Raw genomic sequence first — 5,783 nt, 5'->3', positions numbered from 1 at the left:
TGGGCCAAAATACCAGCAACAGTGTGTGAAAACCTTGTGAAGACTTACAGAAAACGTTTGACCTCTGTTATCACCAACAAAGAGTATATAACAAAGTATTAAGTTGAAATTTTGTTATTGACCACATACTTATTTTCCACCATAATTTGCTAATAATTTTTTTTAAAAATCCTACAGTGTGATTTTCTGGATTTCTTTTATAGTTGAGGTATACCTATGATAAAAATTACAGGCCTCTCATCTTTTTAAGTGGGCGAACTTGCACAATTGGTGGCTGACTAAATACTTTTTTGACCTACTGTATACAGTATATAATTAGCAACAAAAAGTAAAATATAAATTCTAATTAAGCTTCATTCTTGCAGAAATCAAATGCAAGGAATGACATTTTACCTCTTTGTTAAAGCCATCTCTATAATTAAAAGAAAGGTTTCGTTCTGACATTGGTCAGAACTTGTCCTTTAAATGATATCTTTACATTTCATTCATTGGAGGACCCGAAACCATCTCAGAATATTTTGTCTGTATGTCTGTCCAGCCAGATTTTGTCACAGCATCAGACAAAACTGGCTAAACAGAATTTAATGAAACTTTTGCTGTACTTAGATATCTGCCTGGAGTTTAACCTGCACAATAAGTCAAATCAAAATGCTAAGTAAATCGATGTTATAATTAGTTATGTACCAGATTTAATAATCTATTTTAAAATAATCCACTAATAAGCTACTTGCTCAATGTAAACACACACCTGCACCACTTACTTGCGTCTATACTGCTTGATCCTGTATTCAGGGTCGCGGGGGCCTGGAGCCTATCCAAGGAGACTTAGGGCACGAGGCGGGGTATACCCTGGACAGGGTGCCAATGCATCGCAAGGCACGCACACATGCACACACTCTGGGCTATTTTGGAATGATAATTAGGCCAATTTGCATGTTTTAGGACTATGGGAGGAAACCGGAGTACCTGGAGGAAACCAACCAAGCACGGGGAGAACATGCAAACTCCATGCACACAGAGATGGGAATCAAGCCTGGCCGGGGACTGAACCTGGACCCTGGAGATGCAAGACGACAGTGCTAACCACTATGCCACCGTGCAGGCCACACCTACACCAATAGATATTAATTAGAAGAGCTAAATTGACAAATATTTTTACTGAGATTAGTTCAGATTTTCACTGCTGAAATAACAGCGCTAAAGTTGTTTTGGGACAAAACTTAATCCTTAACTGAACTACTTCTTCGTTTTCTTATCTTTGATTCACTCTCCGATTACCGAACAGGAAGTGTATTTGGCTAACAATGAAAAAAATACAACTTTGAGTAAACAAGTCATAAATATAAACTTTTCTATATTCTCTTTCCCATTGACTGTAATAAGATGAAATGACAGTAGATTAAAAATCCTGCCGTGAACTTGGTCGAACTTTGGTCAAATTTCCTAATATTTAGTATGAAATAATAATATCACTGATTAAATTAAGGCTGATCAGCTTCTACAAACTCTTTTCTCGTCAACAACGGGTACTTCAGCTAGTAAATAATAAAAACAAATAATTTGCTGTTTTAGATTGTAAATAAGTTCTGTACTACATTGCACAATATAGGTCAACTGTACATGTTGTTTATATGTGAGTTTCACCAGGCCATGTGTCTTATTATCAGCCACATAACTGAATTAGGGCTGGAAGTTCCATAGAGGAGTGAGGAATTTGAATGAAGTCATCCTGGCCTCTTTCACTCTTGTCGTCTCTAAAAGGCTCATTGTTTTCACTGTTTGCTTCAAAGAATGGAATTATCTTCCCAGCGTCCCAAAGCCTTAAAGCTCGTGGGTCAGAGGGGACAACCATGGAGCAGCCCCCTTAATCGCCTTTAACCATGTCTCATCTAGCACCTTACTTAGTTCTCAAAGGCCATTTTTTTTTCTAGCTTTCTGCAGACAACTGAGTGGTGCATTGTGGGCTTCCGCTTCAGCAGAAGAGTGTGTAAATATTTTTTTTTCCCTCTGTGATGTTTTACTTATTCCCATGATGAGTCTGGTTCATAACAGGATTTTGTGGCACTGCATGAAACAGTTTATACATATTAAAAACAAGAAATGGATTGTAAATGTACTGCATCAATTAATTCTTCATTTTTTAAATAAAATAATAATCAATAAATTGTAGATCTTGTCAAAGGAATCATTTATAGCTTCAGCTCAGTGAGTATCATGTTCTGCCCTCTGCTGGTTACACGACATACTGCAGTTTAGTCTAGATAATGTTTAGGTGCTGGTCCAAGTTTTATGTTGTTAATCGAAAATAATTATAAATGTAAAAACAACATGGCAAATATATTGTGAATTATCTCTGTTTAAACTTAAACAAAAAATCCATTTATCCAAATGACATGACTATTAATTTATAAATCTATTACCTTTAAAATGAAGACATGATCATCAGTGCCACTAAAAGTTGCACCATGTATCAAAATTAATTTTGGTTATCAGTTTCCTATGTTACCGCTAATCTCTACCCTAAGAGGTAGCACTTTAGTCCTTAGACTGTAGAATGTAGACTAAGCTCAAATAGATTATCTTTCAAAGACTCAAAATTCATGTTAATACCAATGTCAGCATTATCACACTTCACGTCATCTTGTAGATCGCTAATCAGTCATGTGAGTGTCATATCACTATAGCCACACTGGATTCTGGGATTTGAGTTTAGGGTTTGCTGTCTCCGCTACTTTGTTTGATTTCTTCTTTTTATAAGACCTTGTTTAAGAACGTAAAAATATCATTATTATTCAAGTAAACTGAAAATGTCTGTTCATAATGGCCTAGATCATATGCAAATTCTTAGCAGTTAACGAAGTGCTAACTCCGTTCAATGTAAGTTATCAGGAAACTGTAATGTTAGCTAACATTATCTTAAAAGAGACAACTAGATCATTCAAACAACCACTAGCCAATCATTTAACCAACCATTAACTTATTTTTACACAATTTATTGAATAAATCAATCAATCAATTTAAGCCAAGTAAAAAAAAAAAGAAAAAAATGTTCATTTTTTTAATGCAGTCACATTTATTGGCCTTCTCTACGCAGTTACTAAGCACGCCAGTTTGGCTGGCAAAGAATGGTTTAAATTTACAATGGAACTTGTCACAATGTTTACTAAAAATAAATACAGGGACAGACAGAGTTGCACAGCTCAAAAATATACAAAGATGTGTAATTAATGTAAACTTTGAAAAGATTTTACAAAAAAAAAGAAACGACTTGTAACTTTTTTTGTTTTCTTTCTTTAAAAAGATCATATGTACATGTTTATACAAAAATACAAAAACAGATGCGATTTGAAGTGAAGAGGCGTAGAGTGTCAATGCTGTCTAGCACAGAAACTTCTGCAGGTTATTGATCATGGTCATTTATCCAGTTTCTGGTTTCATCTGGTTACTTCTTTTATACATGTTTATACCTGTATAACCCTTTGGCAAAAGCAGAGTGTGCTTCCCCATTTGTGCAGTGTGATACATCAGGTGATATGTGTAATCATTTCATTAAAGGAAAACAGGTGAGCTACAGTGAGATTCTGTGAGGACATAAAGCAGCAGTATGTTTGTTGGTTAGAGGTTTTTTTCTTTTTCTTTTTTCTATGAACACCATTGACATGGTTTTGGATGCTGAGGTACTGACACTTCAATGAAGCTAAACCTAAAAACAAATATTTCTAAAGGCTTTACATTTCATTCCTCTTTTCCAATATAGACGTCAATGTAAAGCCTAAACCATGTTTATGATCCTAAAATCCTAAAATGCAGCTACGGTAATCTGAGTCTTGTAATAGGAAGAAAGGAAGGGGGCAAATACATGTACACTGCTACAAAATCTTAAGAATAATGTCGTCACTAGTGTTGAAGGTATCTTCTTACATAAGTTTGGATTTTAAAAAGCTGCGATGAAATGACAAATGGCAAGTTTAATGAAAATGGCCGTAATAACACAAAATGACCTAGGTATAAAATCAGTTTAGAGCACCAAAAACAGCTGAAGTTTCATATCATACAGCACATATGTAAATTATGCAAGTTTACAGCTAATTAGAAAGTTTTTTTTTTATTTGTAAATAAGTACAGTATTTTACCATTGACTAATATACCCCTGATATGAAATATGATCAATTATATATTTTTTAGTTAAATAAAGCTTTATCATTACTCTTTTCTATATTCATTAACAAAATAATTCTCTGGATAAAATATCCCTTAATGAAAAATATTAGATTTTTTTTTACCTAATAAACGTTGCAATCTAATAGAGAATTTTTTTTTTTTACAGATTTTTGTACTTCTATAGGTACGCATATGACCACACACAGATTAAAAGATACAGTCCATATGTTTTCAGTGTTTTGATAAAAAAAAAAAAGAAAAGAAAAAAAAGAAAGATGATTCTAAATAATATAAAGCATGTGGAACATTTTTCAGTGAATGTTGTTACTGGAGTAATGTTGTAATACATATATATAAGTAATAAAAAGTATTGTCAGGAAATACATAAAGTATTGTCAGGACATACAGTACATGGTAATTGAATAGTCCAGAAAAAGGCTGATTAATTTTCATAGATTTGTTAGTCACATATATACAAATAATGAGCAAAGCACTCTCCCAGCACTGCACGTCAGCAATTACAGAGATGCAGCTACATAAACGCAAAACAGATGATCAATTAAAGATGATCACCTTTATTTTCCCCATATCTTTCCCAGAATCAGCACACATATATCAGCCAAATACACTCATATAATCTAAACCTGCCCACTTATTATTTATTTTTAAATATCTGTATTCTATTTTTCTTTTATACCAACAGTGCTTTAACAGATTGTCCAGTTAGTCCACAAAAGCTGAGTCTACAATACACATACAACAAAAAAAAAAAGAAAAAAGAAAAAAAAAAAAAGAAAAAAAAAACAACTAAATATTAAAAGAATGCAATGAATGATTTTCCCCTACAGGTATGTCCCCAAGAATTATAGACTCTTATTGCATGCTTTACAGAAGACACAAAAAGGGGGAAAGAGAGCACCATGACAGCACTCAGCAGAAAACAATGATCTGAAATGGACTGATTCACAGCTTGTCCATTCTCCACATTTCGGCACAGTGTAAACCTAACAAATCTCGCTGATTTCTAACATCTCTTACTGAAAGGAAAAGAAAGAAATCATGCAAATTTAATTCAAAGTGAACAGCTTGCACAACTTTAAAAGTATTCATAGAATACAGGTCATGATTTCACTGTTGTATTCATCCTAGACATTAGTTGTACATCTTCTATAACTACAAAATGTATACACAATACATAATGATCATAATTAAGTGCATTCGAATGTAAAACAGAACATAATCGTTTCTGGTAGTGTAAACTCAAAGCTGGTGTTAAGAGAATTATAGGTAAAAGCAACATGGCAGACTGTAACTGAAAACTCTAAACTCTTAATGTCATAATGTCATAACCATACCACGCGAGAACTTAGACATGAGTTTATTTCTGTCATACATAAACATTGCACCGTTCCTTTGTATCCAGGATTTTTAAAGGAATTACCTTTTCCATCTCTAAACAAGTGCAAAATATTTGCAGGCTTTGCAAACCAATTCATTCATGCCCTATAATCCTGGAGACTCATTCGGTTCTCCTGAATTTACAAAGCTTCTGTTGGGAAAGGCCACAATGTGATTGTCCTGTGTAAGCCTAAGTAAAGTCCCAATTAGGAATCTCAACAATG

The sequence above is a fragment of the Clarias gariepinus genome, chromosome 3, assembly GCF_024256425.1.
Source record: "Clarias gariepinus isolate MV-2021 ecotype Netherlands chromosome 3, CGAR_prim_01v2, whole genome shotgun sequence".
Classification (NCBI taxonomy): domain Eukaryota; kingdom Metazoa; phylum Chordata; class Actinopteri; order Siluriformes; family Clariidae; genus Clarias; species Clarias gariepinus.
Note: the sequence above shows the minus strand (reverse complement) of the source record.